Source organism: Delphinus delphis, chromosome 6, assembly GCF_949987515.2.
Source record: "Delphinus delphis chromosome 6, mDelDel1.2, whole genome shotgun sequence".
NCBI lineage: Eukaryota > Metazoa > Chordata > Mammalia > Artiodactyla > Delphinidae > Delphinus > Delphinus delphis.
Genome location: NC_082688.1, coordinates 41,666,636 through 41,683,522, shown reverse-complemented (window position 1 = coordinate 41,683,522; position 16,887 = coordinate 41,666,636).

Below are 16,887 nucleotides of genomic sequence, written 5' to 3'. Positions count from 1 at the left end.
GGTGCCTGTAGCAGATTGGACCACACAGACCCTGTCTGGTGGAGGCAGCTGGTTTTATTTCTCCTAAGGCAATTTCTGCAGGAATGTGAGCCCAGCATTCCTGGGCTTCTAAGAGACGTTTGGAATTCATATTTTATGTGAAGTGTCCTAATTTTGAAATAATGTTCAATTAAAAAAGTAATTCTGGAGGATAAAAAAATATATATCATAAGGTCAATACTTTGTAAACCTTGGTCTGGATTCCCCACAGCCCATGATTTTCAAGCTAATTTAAAAAATCTTCATTTGAAGAGGTTACATCTTAAACACAGGGCAAGCATATATCAACTGGCAGTGTAAGGAGGAGTAATCAGTGTAATAACAAGTAATCAGGAAATAACTGTTGATTTCCTCCTATATGTTCAATATTGTGTTAGGTGCTGTGAGAGATACTGAAAGAACATAAAAGATTGGTCGTGGCTTTGGGAAATTCACAATCTAATTGGGGAAAAAATTAAAAGAAATAATAGAAATAATATAAAAAGCAGCAAAAGAAACTGTTAGGGATCTCCAGAGAAACAGCCAATCAGAGCTCTCTCTATATCTATATAGATGTATATATAGGTATACACACATGTATGTGTATATGTGTATGTACCTAAGGACACTTATGTGTGTGTGTGTGTGTATATATATATATAATACCTATCTATCTAGAATATATATCTATCTAGAACATACACACACATATATCTAGAAGGGATTTGCCATAGGAATTGGCTCCAACGTTATGGAAGCTGAGATGTCCCACTGTCTGCTGTCTGCAAGTTGGAGACCCAGGAAAGGTACTGGTGGACCTAAGAGCCAGGGACCCAATGGTAGCGTTTTCAGTCTTAATCTGAGGCCTTTGAGGACCCCTACCACCGTGGGCAGAAGATCAGTGTTCTAGCTCATGCGGTCAGGCAGAGAGTGAATTCAGCCTTCCCCTGCTTTTTCGTCTGTTCAGGCCTTCAGCTGATTGGGTGACGGTTACCCACAATGGGGAGGGCCATCTGCTTGGTTCACCAATTCAAATGCTGGTCTCTTCTGGAAACATCCTCACTGACACACCCAGAAATAATGTTTAACTAGCTCTTGGGGTATCCCATGGCCCAGCGAAGTTGACACATAAAATTAACCATGACAGACACTGTCTAAGAATGGATAGTTAATGGCCACCCTGTGCAATAAGGACTAAAGTGTGATTAGAGGAGAGAAGGGGGTGTTGGGAGTGGAATAGTCCTAGGAGGCTCGGAGAGAGAAGTGGGGATTGAGCAGAAAGTTGAAGAATGGGTGGGGTTAGGGAACAGAGGATATTGCATGTGGAGGTGACGACACTTGAGGGAAATGCAAGGAGGGGTGCTCAACTGAAGTGGAGGGTGCCCGGCGGAAGTGGGAGGGGCGTGCCTGGAGAGAATTGGGTTGCAAGGTACCATATTAAGAAGGACCTCAGAAGTGAGGCAAGGGCATGGACCATGGATGCTGTCAGAAGCAGAGGCTCATTACTGCAACCAGGACATCAGGAGGAGACTGGAGACTAGAGTTGAGGCCAGAACATAGAGTCAAGGCCAGCTCTGTATCTGATTAACATTAGTTGTGTGGCCTGGGACAAGTTGTTTGTCATCTGTCGTCACTGGTTTTCCTGTATGTAAGAAGAACCACATAAGTGTTGGACTTATATATGAAGCTTATTAAAAAGAAAGCTGATTGGGAACCCAGCCCTCCAGCCTTCTGAGGATGGGGATTTTGAGTTCTACAGAGGGTTTTGGTGCATGCTAACATCGAGAAGTGCTGTGCTGAGAGATCCGGGGATTGGCTGAAAAGAGGGGGCTGAGCCCACTGAGCTGATGAGTAAGACGAAATCAGGGCCCGGGGAGGCTTTGTCTGGCCTTGACATGCAGGTCAAATTAGAGCAAGAAACAACCAGGGTCTGATTTCTGACATGCCCCCTCCCCCCATCCAAGCCAGGTTAATCTACTTACTTTCTCCTCCATGTGGCTTCACCTGCTCTGTCTCAAAGATCTTAATTTGGGGCCACTCCGAGGTGTGTTCTTGTGTAAAACATGTTTTTTGTCTTTGTGAGAGAGAAGTTAGTTTGACTTGCAGATCACACTGTCATCCCTACTTGCCTCTAGTGCTGTCTTGGTTTCTGGTCCTAGATGTCCAGGTTGCAGTAAATATGGAAACAGAACCTCAAGCAATGATTGGTAGAAGATGAACCACATCCCAGGTTTAGGCCTAAATTTCGAGTTGATTCTCTCTCTCATTCTTCTTCCACAGATGCCTTCGTTCTCAGCATTCTTCATCTTAGAGGCAACTGTGTTTGTGTCCTTGACTGGAATGTGTTCCAACGCGTTGTCAGAGATTTCTGTCTCCCATGCATGATTGCTAAAATACCAAGAATCAAAATTACATCTGATAGCTGTGCAATCCCTAAAGGGCAGGAAGAAAGACTTTGCTTAAGGCAGAATGCACTAATCCATTGTACTAGCAGGTTGCCAGAGCTGTCCTAGTCAGTGTTTACTTTTGTCAGAAGCAGGAATAAGGTAAAACACACGGGAGAAGTTTCCAGCATGGAGAAATTAGTGCTAAATTAAGATGCAAACAACATGTCCTGAGGCTGGAAAACAATTTAGGGAAATGAAGCAATAGGTAAATATTGTTTGTTACATTGATAAATAGGATTTGGCAGCCATCCAAAATTTGCATTTAATTTGAAGCCAAAAAATACCATTTGATTTGACAGAGTAATTTCATGTGTGCTAGTGGACATATCCTCCCAGGCAGGCAGCTGGTGATGCATGTGAGTGGAAAGATTTTGAGGAGTATCAGTATGTTGATGTAGTGACCCCCTCAGGAAGCCAATGTGTGTGGTGTATGTGTAGTCTATCAACCTTTATATTTAAAAAGGAATATGACAGGAGTTCTGAAATAAAAAGGAATTTGAAATTTTTATTCTGAGCTATTTTTTTTCATGATCTTTTCCATTTGCCCATAAGTCAAATCATGTTAATGGTGAGGAGGGGATGAGAGTAGATATATTATTGCAAATCAAACTAAGTCAGCATTTTCAATCAACATTTTTTCCAGGACCTACTGTGTGGGGGGCAAAGCGCTAGGTTTTCTGGAAGAAATGGGAAAAAGTTAAGACGTGGTCTGGTCTTCAAGAACCTTGTGTTTTGGTTTTCTAGATCACTTTTCTATCTAGCCAGGCATAGGTTGGTTTTTAGAAATCTGCAGTGAGGACTCACAGAGTGGGTGGGTTGTGGCCAGAGCTGGGTATGTAATGAGAATAACCCTGCCCGTGCTCAGCCGGGCTATCCCCATTCCAGTCCGATGCCTGACATGTAGACCTTTATAAGAAATCCAGCCAGAGCATCACCTGAGTTTTTCTCTTCATCAGAAAATATGCGAAATGGACAATACTATTCTTAAGATTCCTCCCTGTTCTAGAATATATGTAGCCTAAGGGGTGGATGGATCTGCTGCCCTCATTGGAGCACTGAATGTGAGAGCCAGGTAAGGCCAGACCAGACCACGGCCCCACCACTAGAATTTATGCCTCCTGTGTGTAAGTCAGATGTTGACACACCTGGAAAAATCTTAACCCATGGCAAAATCTGACTTAAGAAAGACTGAAGACTTTTTAAAGTAACAATAACAACAGTTAATATTTATTCAGACCTTATTATTTGCCAGGCTCAGTCCTATGTCATTTGCATTATTTAGCTATTTTCAATCCACAGGACAACGCTATGAAGTAGGTGTTCATATTATCCTGTTTTTCCAAGAGACAGCTGAGGCACAGAGAGGTTAAGAAGTGTGCGCAAGTTTGCACAGCTAGTAAGTGGCAGAGCCAGCCTTGGAACCAGCGGGTTTGACCTCAGAGCTCACATCCTATTGGATTCACCCTCACATCCATTCTATCCAAGAACAGGAGAAATAATTTTTTTTGTTGCTTTCCATCAAAACACTGCTGTTTCCCACCCTCTCCCCTCTCCCCTTCCTCTCTCTCTCACCTTTTCCTAACTCCACTTCATTCCTCGTAATACAATCTATAGCATCTGAAGTGGGAGGACACCGGAGGCTATTTAACTCTCCATAATTCTATCTTTCTTTTTGTGGATTTGTAATAATGATACAGGAATGTTATAGGAAGGGTTCCAAATAGGAAAGCAGCTATGTAAACTGTGAAACACACACCACAGTTCTATTGCAACGAAAATCATACTTTTCATCATGATATTAAGCAAAACTAGAAAAAATCTACCAGCCCTATCTCAAGGAAAGGCCACCTATTACAGTGCTCTGGGGGAAGTGATAGGGACTTGAAATGAAGGGATTTGTAGAAAGAGATCAGGATGAGGTCGTAAGACTCAAGGGCGTATTTTTCCTGGAGTGAAAACTCGCAGTTTGTAATCTCCACTTCTCATCGTTTGATCCTTCCTACCTCCAGCTAGATTTCCTTAGTATTTCTCAGAAAACTTCCCAGCATTTGAGCATTTGAAGAATTAGGATTCCAGCAACCAGTGCCACTTACTATAATGTAAAAGAGATGCAAAGCTCAGTCCGCCATACAATAAAATTTCAGAGTAAGTGTGAACCCATGGTGTGTTGGTTAGAGGATGGAGTTGTTATCAGGTACAAATTTCAATTACATTAAAGGCCTTCTCTAATTAGGAAACTGAAGATCATTGGCCAAGAACCATAGACCACATGTCATGGCTCCTGGAAGGAATACTGATGAATGTTTTCTCTGAATGCATTCTAAAAGTATTGATGTGCTATAATTACAAAAAGATATTGGCAAAAATGTTGGGAAATTCTTGTAAACTTGACATAATGGGCAAGCCGATAGACGTTTCTGGTTTTATCTTTCAGAACTAGTGTCTTTGTTTAATATTTTGGTTTTTAATTAAAAGCAACTTGATAAACACTGCAATCCTGAAACTTTAATTCAAGTAATACTTACTGACTATCTACTGTGTGCCCAGCTAGGAGCCCTGGAAGAAACAATATTAGTGTATGACAAGATTTCCTACCTTCGAAGAGTTTATTGTCTTTGGACCCTTCATGCTCTGAACAACAGGAAATAATAGAATTGAACTCAGGACAATTTTATTATTTTTTATTTATAATAAAATAATAATTTTATTATTACAGGATGATAGTTTAAGTTTACAAAGGACTTTTCATGCACTGTCTCCTTTGATTCTTTTAATAACACCATGACATAATTTATTACTATTATTTTGCAAAAGCAGAAGTGGAGCATTTGGACATTGAGTGGTGTCAAGGCCCTGTGGTTAGAAGCCCCGATGTCTGCCTCCCAACTAGGTTTTCCTACCATGGCATACGCCCTTTCTGGTCACAGTTTTCTCTGGCTGAGGTGGATAAAGCCAGTACCATACTGTGACTGATGTGTGGTTGGAGTTCATGATTGAGGCCACTTACCTTCTTGAGAGCATGGCGCTGACCGTGGTTGGGAATTATGGTTTGGGAGACCTCCCTTGGAGAATATGCTGGAAACACAGCCAGGTTTCATTCTTAAAAACTGGTGGCTGATTAGGTTGAAAGTGCCTGTTGTCGGCTGACTTGTATCCTGTCAAAATCCTAACCCTGCCAGCAACTTGGTCTGGACTACTAGCCAGAACGGTGAGAAAATAGGCCACACAGTCTGTGCTACTTTGTTATGGCAGCCCTTGCAAACGAATACAGTGCCTAAATTATTTTAAACTGGTTAGTTAATGTTTACCCTGTGTGTTGCTTAGATTTTTGGCATGAGATGGAACTGAACTCAGATGGCTCAAATAGGGGCTTTATTGAAAGGGCTACTTACAGAAATGTGGGCAGGGCCAAAGAAGCCAGAGGCTAGCAGCATTGGGGAGCTCTTGCTATGTCTAGGAATAAGGGGTGGGGGGGGAGGGGAGGAAATAGGCTTCCAGAGCCCAGTGAGAACTGAAGCTGTGGGGAAAGGACCATCCAGTGGGAGCTGCAATTATGGGGAGACACGGCTGCTGTCATAGAAGGGTTGCAGAAACAGGGAGAGAGTGATGAAGAGACATTCCAGCATCTCTCAAGCACCGTTTGAAGTCTTGTCGGAGCATTCCCATTGGCCCATTCCAACAGGAAGCCAGAAAACAAGGGAGTATGGACGATGCTGCCTGCAGAGATCAGTACCCTGAGATACTAGAAGCACCCAGAGGGTGAAGAATAAATGGTGGGTTGGAACAGAGAATAACTTTGCAAAAGAAAATAATCAGCATTATATCTGTTCAACAGACTGAAGAAACACAGGGGCTGAAGTTATTATTTCTCCAAGATCAGCAAAGTCAATACCGACTGCAAATGACACTCTCTGCTTTTTGGTCATTTGTGATTTTCCTGTACAGTCGGCCTTTCACATCCAGAATTTGTGGATGCAGAAGGGCCGACTGTACTGCTCCACTTTATATAAGGGACTTGCGCATCCTCGGGTTTTGCTATCTGCCGGGGTCCTGGAACAAGTCTACCGTGGATACCGAGGGACGACTGAGTTCTGTTTTCTGGAGAAAGGGCTTACCATGAGAAGAAACTTTTCATTTTTCAGGGCTGAAAGAGAAATCAGATCTGCTGAATTTCTCAATTTAGAGTTGAGGAAGTTGCAGCAGGGAAAGGTGAAGCAGCTTCCCCACGGCTCCCCAGCGGGTTCGTGGGAAAAGCCGAGGGTGGGTCTAGAGACCACGGATCATTGATCACTGCGTGGACCTCATTAATCACTACATTTCCCTCTAAACTTCCAGGCAGGATGTTGAATTTTAGTAGAATGTTTAAAATATAAAGTCTTCTTTAAAAAAGTTCATTGAGAAACTTCCCTAGGAATTTATTGAAAAAGCAAAGGAGGAAAAAGGGGAACCACGGTTTGTTCAATTTTAGTTTTAGATATGAATTTAAAAAGGCCGTGTGCTCCAGAAGCAGCCAGATGGCCTGCATTCCGTTCAGTTTGTGGCCAATCTAGAACCTGATCTGGGGGAGGATCCAGGAGGCAAAGCCTAACCCCGGGAACCAGATCCCTGGCAAAGCTCGTGCAGCCTTGCCTGCATCCTTGGTTTATCCTTCCTGTCTCCACACTTATCAAATATTTATTGTCAGCAACGGGCAGTTCTGTTTGCACACAGTGTGATGGGGTAATGAGATAGTTAGGTTTCCTCCTGTTATTGATGGGGAGTGCTGATGGCATGAATAATTTCCTCTTTTCATAAATGGGAATTTAATTATTGATGTCTTGTTAAGGCAGCGACAAAGGTGTTACCAACACACACTGCAGTTGGAAGCCTCAACAGGCATGAGGACCTAGGGTTCGTGGGGGGTCTTGCAATAAACTTGATTAATTGTTTAGGAGAGCAAGTATCTTTATCCATATCTATCTATCTACATATACATATATATAAATATATGTAAATATATATATATTCTATATACGCTCTTTGAAGAAATTTTTATCTAAAACACATCAGGGAAAACAAACCTCCAAAACCTTACCCTAACAAAGTGCGAGCAAATCAAATCAGTGAGAAACTAGTCCTCTCACACTTGCAAAGGACGTTAATTGAATTCTTAGCCTCACTGGTGGAATGTTTATTCATAAAAGCAAGGGTTTTTGTGGACTGACAACTCACATTAGCTCTTAAGAGAAGATAAAAAGAACATGAGGTCTCGAATGTAGTGTGCTAATTTTATGACTTTCTTTGAAGGGATTCAAGACTGTCTGAGTATCTGCCTCCACCCCACACCAAAAAGGAAAGAAAGGCAAAACACTGCAACATAGTTCTCAGGGAAGAGAAGTTTTCATTACTGCCTTTTTTTCCCCCTCAAAATCCAATTAATGTTTCTGTTTCATTCTTTTTAGCTTCTTGGGGAAATTGACTGAGGAGTTGGAGCTGGTGTCTCTTTCTATGGTGGAGAGAGAGAGATGAGAAGGATTTCAGAGCAAGCAAATCTCAGAGTCAGGGAATCCTTTGCTGATGTGGGGAGTAAGAAAATCCTGCGATTCAGATAGGTAGGAATGTGGAAACGCCAGCATCTCAGATGTAATGTGCCCATGAATCACCTGGGATTTTGCTAAAGTGCAAATTTTCGTACTGAAAGTCTGGTGTGGGGTCTGAGACTCTGCATTTCTGACACGCTCCCAGGTGAAGCCAGCACTGCTGGTCTATGGACCACACTTTGAGTAGCAAGGATTATTGGACCAGACAGCAAATTTTAGAGGTACTGAATATTTAAGATAGGTTAACAGTAGCTATGCTTTTATATTTTTTTAAACATATTTATTGGGGTATAATTGCTTTACAGTGGTGTGTTAGTTTCTGCTTTATATAAAAGTGAATCAGCTATACATACACATATATCCCCATATCTCTTCCCTCTTGCGTCTCCCACCCTCCCTAGCTTTTATAATTTTTGATCCTTTGCACTGTTTTTTTTGTTATTAGAATGAGTACATTTTTACCACTGCCTGAAACAGCTTTTTGCTGCAAAAACTTCATTTCTTTTTAATTTTTCTGAGTTTTCTGATGATACTGGATATTGACTTAAAGTAGCTGGGACAGGTGGGCCTCAGATAATTAAAACAATCTTTTTAAGATTGGAAGCCACCTTAGAAAGAGTCGCCAGCTCGGTTATAGGCAAGGGTATTAAGTGTCCTCTCAGCCTCCTTGGCGTATTAGGTTAGCACACCCTCCCCAGTTTGACTCCTTCATTTGAAGCCTCCTCCTGCCCCTCTGAACTCTTCAGCCAACCTCTTAACCGTCACAGTTTCAGGAAAAATGTATTTTTTTCTCCAAGTGATGGTCCATCTCATCTTCCTCAGTGTTGTCCGTTCTCTAGAACAGACCCTATTAGCTGTGGCCAACAAGCTCTTCCTGTGTCCCCCAACTTTGTTTATTCTTCTTCCAGTTTTAAATATTATCCAGTATTTATATCCAGTATTAAATATATTAAATTGCTAAGTGCTTCCTCTATAAGGCAGCTGGATCAGTTATTCCAGTAAATGAGAAGAAACAATGAAAGCTGAGAGAAGGAAAAAAATCTCAATATTGGCTATTCTAGTAGTGTCAAGATTGAAAACTGCTGGAGATTGAACTGGGCATGGTGTACGTATGTAAATGATGAATAAACCATACAGAGAAACCAATGCCACCACCCCCACCTAATTGTTCCCTGCACTGTGCACAGCCCAGGAGGATGACACAACTTTCTGGATAGGTCAGCTGTCCCTCTACGCAGCTACCCTGGGCTCCCCTGAAATAAAACAGAATGAAAAAGAAAGTAAGGATGCTTTGGAAGAGCCCTAATAGAAAGCTCATTCTCATTCTCACTTCCCCTCTGATACCGTAATGCAGGTCTGAGCTGGCAAAGGATGGGCCACAGTTACCTTCCTCCTGGGTGCAGTCGACAGTCCTGACACCTTCTAGAAGGTTCACAGGGAGTGGGAGGTGAATGATCTTCCTGATCACGGGCTGAAAGATCAATAATTATTTAGGAAAAAAACAGGGAGCGAGAGATGGGAACGTTAGAGAGGGAGGAAGGGAACTCAGACCATTTATTTTCCTACAAAATACTTTATGTGACAACAGCGGCAGCCCCCAAAGGGCAACATGCAACAACAGAGCCTAATTAGAATGATGTCAGTGTAATCATTAACTCGCATCTAACACCTACGAGAGTATTTCTGTTTAAACTAAAACATGACCTGCATGGTGGAGAGGCCTTGTAAACTGTCTTTGAAATAAAATATGTGACAGGAAAGGTCAGAGCTACTCTCATTTGAATTTCAAGTAGGGAGCTGGCTCTGCGGTGGCCAGTGTAGCAAGCCTGGCGACTTCCCTTTCCCAGGCCTTCCTGCCAGGACTAGCAGTTGGAGAAATCCTCTAGGACTAATTACTGGGATTGCAAAACAAGGATTTTTCTTCTCTTGCTTCTGCCCACTTTCCCTTCCCCTCTCCCAACCAGGGCAGGAAGAAAGGGTCTCTACTGATGTTTGGAGAAAGGGGTGATTTCCTTTGTTGTTGCTATGAGACTGAAGGTCACCCCTGAGTGGCCTGATCCAGACACCTGCCGGCTGGGCCCTGGGCCAGGCCTAGCCTAGTCTGTCCTTCCTAGCATGTCCTCCTGCCAGCGAGGGAGAGGAGGGCTTGCTAATAAAGTCTCTTCCCAGCAAGAGTGATGCCAAGGCATTGCCTTCCGCTGGGCTGCGTAAAAGTAGCTATCAAATCAGCAAGATGCAACTTGATTTGCAGGTCTCTGGTGAAATTTAAGAAGGCAAACTGTAAAACGTTCAGGGAAAAGGAAGCATGAAAACATTTTTAAGGAAAGCATTTAAAAAGTCAGAGACAGACATAATAATAAAAAAATGGTTGGCAGGGAAGGTTTTATTTATTCATTTTGAAACATTGCAATGAGCTCTGTTAGCAGCGTTTATCTGCCTTTTTTTTTTTTTTTTAAAGGCAGCACCAAAAGCAAGTGAGTTGATTTCATTTCCTTTTTCCTTCTGTGACTTTTAAAAGCATTATATATACTGAGATCTTTTCTGCACTCCTGGGAAATGATAAAGCTGTAACATTTAGTCCATAAGCCTTACTTCTCGAAACCTTCCTTTCTCTTCTCCCTCTGCAGTCCCTGCTCTCCGCCTCCTCACTAGCCTTTAATGCAGGGTCTCTCTTTGTCATGTGTTCTAATTGGTCTTTTCCCCTCAGCTTCTTTGTAATATTTCCTTCATCTTTAAAATTTTGTTTTTTAAGTCTTTGTCTTCTCTTTAATACAAAGAACTGTAAAGGATGAGGAAATCCAGAATGTACTTGGCAACAGTGAAAGAAAACAGGCTTGGGAAAACCACAGACACACAGCATAGAGGCAGCTGTTCTCCTCACCATTCAGCATTGTTTAAGTCAGAACGGTTATTGGGGTTGTTACCATTACAGAGAAATTATTCACTGGACCCTTGTGATGGCAAGACAGATTTTATGCAGGACTATTGCGATGGGCGGGGGGGGGGGGGGAGAGAGAGAACTTAACTTTAAATACAAAGACAGAGGGAGATTTATAGCCAGATTGAGGGGGTCGGTAGATGGAAAATAAGAAGAGATGCCAAAGGTAAGGGTTTCTTGCTAAACGGGACTAACAGGACTCTTGCTAAAGGCAGGTCAAGGATTTAGATATCAACGGTAGGGGATGAGGAATTTGGTTTGATGAGGGTGGGGGATTCTCGCTAAACTGATGTGGCAGGATTCTTGCTAAAAGCAGCCCAAGGTCGTGACCTCATCCAGAGGGCTCAGAGGAGCCTAAGTTAAGTTTGGTTAAGGAGGGAGTCTTAGTACAGTTGACCCTTGAACAATATGGGTTTAAACTGCATGAGTCCACTTATATGTGGACTTTTTTCACTAAATACCTACTATACTACTACACTATGCGTGGTTGGTTGAATCCGAGGATGTGAAACCTTGGCTACGGAGGGCTGACGATAAAGTTATACATGGCCTTTCAACTACGCAGAAGAAGTGGGTTGGCGTCCCTAAGCCCTGCACTGTTGAATAGTCAACTGTACTTCTCCAGCCAAGGTGTGCTCAACCCACCAGCTTTGACCCAATAGTGGAAAAAATTATATAGAAATGGACAGATTTGCGCTACAGAGACCTATGTATTATAATTCCATAGGCAGATCTTAATTCCTGAAGCAGACTTATGCTGCTGCTAACCCTGGGAGAAAGTGATTCCAGAACATCTGATTCACTGTAGGTTTAACAACCTCAACCGTTCTTGATTTCTGTCCGCACGGGACTAGAAAGCTCTCTGCCATTGGAGTTGGAAAAGAAAGTTCAAATTCCGACTTTGCAAACCTCTGTGATCTTCACTCTAACCCACCTGTTGGCCGGGCTGACTCTGACAGGGTCCAAGTTGGAAAACACTGTTTTCCTGTTTTTCTCACACCACGTTTCATCAAGTTATGTGGCACCCCACTTTCTCACCCCAGGATCCTAAAGCTTTTCGATGCCTTTCAATTGTCAGAACTCGTTTGGACAATTAAAGCTCACTTTCAGGCATTTAAACATTCCAGGCCCAGTTCCTTTTAAAATCTGAAGCTCACGTGTAACCAGATGCTTTTCTCTTCTTCCTCATCTCTACTAGCCCCCAGCTCAGGCCACACCTGCAATGGGGAAGTGGGTGTGGTCTCCTGTATTCCCCTGCTTGCTTTGTTCCTTATCCCTCCCTGTCATGTGGAGCCTCCAGAGTCGGGGCAGGGGGAGCAAGGTACAAAAAAGAGACCAAAGTCGCTACCTGACCAGTACTATCTGCAGTTTCCCCTTGACTGCCATGGCACCTATCATGTCCTCCACGCTGTCGGGGGTAAGCTCCAGACACCAGGAAACAAACGGCCAGGCCGCCCTAGCATTCTCGAGCTGCACCCCGCTGGTGTGGCTGCACCAGGATGGGCTAATGAGTTTCTCTGGCTCGGCCAAGGACTGGACCCTCCAGCTCTCCATCCTGCAGACCTCCCGGTTGGGCCGACGACTCTCTGACCTGTTCTGCTGCTCAACCAGCTTCCAGCCTCTGGTACGCAAGCTGAAAGGTATGGTGGGCTCCGCCGCTGAGCGCGAGCTGTGGGAATGGGCCCAGCCGCTCCTCTTGGGGATGTGGGGTTGACCACAGCCTGTTGTCATTAGCTTCAGCTGCCCTTCTGAGAAAATAAGGAAAGCACCACAGAGACAAACCAAGCGATCTCTCTGAATCTGTTTTGTTTGTTTTTTGTGTTTTTTTTTTCATCTGTCAAAGGAGGGGAAATAAGCCTCTCTTGTTAGCGTTGTTACAAGGATGAAATGAGGTGATCTGTATGGAGGTGAGAGTCATGTTCAGTGTCTTTTTCATCTTCCCTCCCTTTCTTCTTTGCCCCCTCTCTTCTTCAGTTTTCCCCACTGTTCCTCCTCTTCCCCTAGATTGATAGGCTGGGGAAGGAACATGATAGAAGTATTGGGGTCTCAATTCAGAATTTCTTAAGAAAGCCCATTTCTTGGGTGGAAGAAGTGGAAGCTGCATAGGAAGATTCGGGACTGGGACCTTTCCAGGGCCACTCAGGTGTGACAGTGACGTACAGAGGAAGGCAAGACTCTACTTAGCAGAAATCTGCTGAGGGCTTGCCCTGCATCCCCAGCTTTGTGTGTGTGGTGCAAATGAATTCCCAGACAAACTGGGAAATAGTGCCCGTCCACGCCCCACCCCGCCAACCAGGCAGGCAGGTGCCACTAAACGCCTGCTGCCTTAGCCCGTTGTTCCTGAACAAGCGTCCAATTTATAGCTTGCAGGGGGTTGGGGGAGGCACCTCAGTGAATGGAGGCTGCGAATCCCTTCGGTGCTGGGTCCCCGCCTGCCTGTGGTGCTCCTGTTGATGGATGGTAGGTGGGATGTAATATTTGCTGTGATGGATCACAGAGGAGTATGAAAATTCATAAGGCAGCGTTACTGTGTGTGTGTGTTCTGTTTGTAGCCCCGTTAGCACTCTCATTGATTACATAGAGTTAGGTCATTTTGACAATGTGCTGTTTTCTGTCTGCTCTATTCTTCAATGCATGCATCAGAGCGAGATAGCTACTTGCCCGTTTGATGCACAGCTGGTTGGCCAACGCCCCTCTTCTTGCCCTGGAATCTTTGCCTCTCACTTTTCTGGATGCAGCCTCAGCTGCCTGAGGGAGGGTGTGTGCGTGCGTGCGTGTGTTTGGCTCGAGGGCTCTGCCATCATCCATTACTGCCCTCGCCACTCTGGGAAGTTCTCAGACTCCCAGGATGCTGGATGCAGCTGCCGTGGAGTGGTGCTATTCCCTGAACCTTTCAGAATAGGTAAGAGGGCAGGGGCAGGGTACAGATAATTTTGGAGAGTTTGTTTAAGAGAGCAGACTATCAATGGATTACGGAAACATGCAAAGTTTTAATCCTGTCAAAGGTGAATGACACCAAATACTTATAAGCAGCACCCCTATTGTACTATATTATACTGGCCCGAGCATGTTCTGGTGGTGGCAGCTGGGGCTACTGCTAGCTACTCCTCCTTCTTTCTTTTCTTCTCCCCCCACCTTCCTCTCTTCCTTCCCTTCCTCCTCCTCTTTCTCCTTCCCCTTCCTCTTCTTTGCTTCGAATGGGCTTCCTGGTATGGTGGGGAAAAGCCACAGAATAAAAAGATGTAGTTTGAGTTCCAGGTCTGTTCCATTTCATCAGATGACCATGGCTGAAAAAGTCATTCTTTCCCAACAAAAAGTGAAGTGACTTGATAGGAAGGCCGCTGCCCCAGTACGAAAAGGCTCAGTGGTTGGAGCCAGTGGGACAGGGCCTTCCCTGTTGGGAGAGGCCGTTGGGGGAGTTAAGATCCCTGGAATTCTGGGCTCATGTGTGTCAGCCACTGGTCCTAGGATTCATGCTTTTGGGGAACAGAATGACTTGACCTGGAAGTGCTTGTCACCTGCTTTATGGGAACCAGAGAAGCTCCTCACTTCCAGATCCCTGATGACTTGTGGCTTGGCTGGACCTCCAAGAGCTCCTTCTTCATCTTCAGCTGCGTCTTGCACCTGGCTAGCTCCTGGGACCAACTCCCTTGAATTTCTGGCAGGCCCAGTCGGATTGATAGAAAGCATGCACTTAATGGGTGGGCCTCTGGCAGAACTTCAGCGATGCTGAGCTCCAAGAAAGGGAGCTTGCTCAGGTGGTTGGGATGATAATTACGCAATATCTGAGGGCCACTTCGCTGTAATACCGCAAGGAGGAAGGTGCCTGTGCTTGGCAACTCTCTTCTTCTTCTTCTCTACGATTTAGAACTTTCCACCTTTCCAACATAAGATACCGCCATTTACCCTGGCAGGTCACGGAGGGGTGCTGGACCTGCTGATGGGTGAAGGGGCTCCTGCCGGGGACATCCCGTTGCTTCATGTGACAAGGGAAGCCAAATCACTTAAGACACCACTTGAAGTTCTTTTCCATTTTCTCAGCTCCCCTTGACTCCACACAGGGTTCCGTGTAGAAAGCAAAGGTGGAAAAAAGCCCCTTGACTTAAGTGGAAAACCAAGTTTGCCGATTCCTGCCTGGCCTGTGCCCAGCTGTGGGAGCATGCAGGTGTCCTTATGCTGAAGGCGGCTTGCCAGAAACATTCCAGAGCTTGATGTGATGAAAAAGGAGGAAAAAAAGCTTAAAATAGAGCTGTCCACATATACTATTAAATGACTACCTGGTTCATTAGGAAAGGGTTTATAGACATGGCTGCCTTCTTTGTAGCCATGAGTTCATCAAGAGCTAGTAATGGTAACGGTAGGCACTAGTTACTGAGAGCCCACTCTTACTGAGGCATTACAGATGCATTGTCATTGAATTTTGGCAGATACCTATGAGGCAGTTTTGTTTATTCCCATCTTATAGATGAGGAAACTGAGGGTTAGCAGCTAAGCTGCCAGGGTCCCACAGCACCTGTGGTAGGCAGAAGAATGTCCCCTCTCGACCCACCCACCCAAAGGTGTCTGTGTCCTACGCCCTAGAACCTGTGGATTTGTTAGGTAACATGGCCAAGGGGAATTACGTTTGCAGATGGAAGGTTTCTAATAGGCTGACCTCAGGAGGGGGAGATTATCCCGGATTATCTGGGTGAGCCCAGTATAGTCCAAGGGCCCTTAAACGGAGGCGAGGGAGGCAGAAGCAGAATCAGGGTCAAAGTGATGTGATTTGAAAAAGACACCACTGGCATCGCTGACTTTATTGATGGAAGGGGGCCATGGATCAAGGAATGTGGAGGACCCTACGCAGCTGGAAAAGGCGAGGAAATGGATTCTTTCCTAGGGCCTCCAGAGGGAACGCAGCTCTGCTGAGATTGATTTTAGCCCCCTGAGACCTGCGTCAGACTCTACACCCACAGGGCTGTAAGCTAATACATTTGTGTTGTTTTAAGCTTTTAAATTTGTGTTAATTTGTTACAGCAGCAGCAGGAAACTTAATACAGCACCTAAGGGGCAGAGCCATGACTAAAAACAGAATCCAAGGTTTACCCTCTTTGCACTACACAGAATAACCTCAAATTGCTTGATATATCAAAACAGAGCGAGAAAAACCCTACCCGACTTCCTAAGCTATTTTCTCTCCCCACTTTTTCCTCCTTTTCTCTTAGGCTCTGTCCATGTGCTTCCTGCCTCCCTCTCTCTTTCCCTAAATTAACAGATTCTTGCTGTAAAAGAAATGGATTCTTCACTCCAAAGTAGGTCATTATAACAAAGGTTTTAAATCACTTGGTCGTCCCATTTGTGAAATATAGACTTCACTTTAATCTTCTGTGCATTACTAGCAGTAAAAAAAAAAAAAGGGCCCATAATTTGTGAAAAATGGGAGTTTTTTCCCCCACCATCAATCATCCAAGCAGAGATGTAAGTTTTTCACTCCTTTTTCACCCTGTGACTCACACCTGGAAGTCAGAAGGACCAGCGTTCAGTCACACAGACAGAATACCCTCATTCTGCTTATACTTCCTGGACCAAATTTAGAAACAGAATGAAATATTTGCTCCCAATAGCCAAGTTGGTAGGACTCCCTGTTTCCTCTCCTCCCATTATTTCTTTCACTCTCTAATGCTGTCTTTGAGCTCTTTGTATTTAAGTAACTCTTCTAATCTCTCAAAACGACTGAGTTTATTTTGAAAAACCCAAGCTAAGCTTGCTTTGTCAGAAAAGTGTTGGAATAGAATTTGTGTTCTGTTCCTTTTTGTCCCCAGATGCGTCAAAGATTGCCTGGGATTGCTTCTCCACTTTCGAAGATCACCTGAATAAACATGGTAGATCTGCTCTAATCCAGGACATGTATTGAATGGGACAGTTA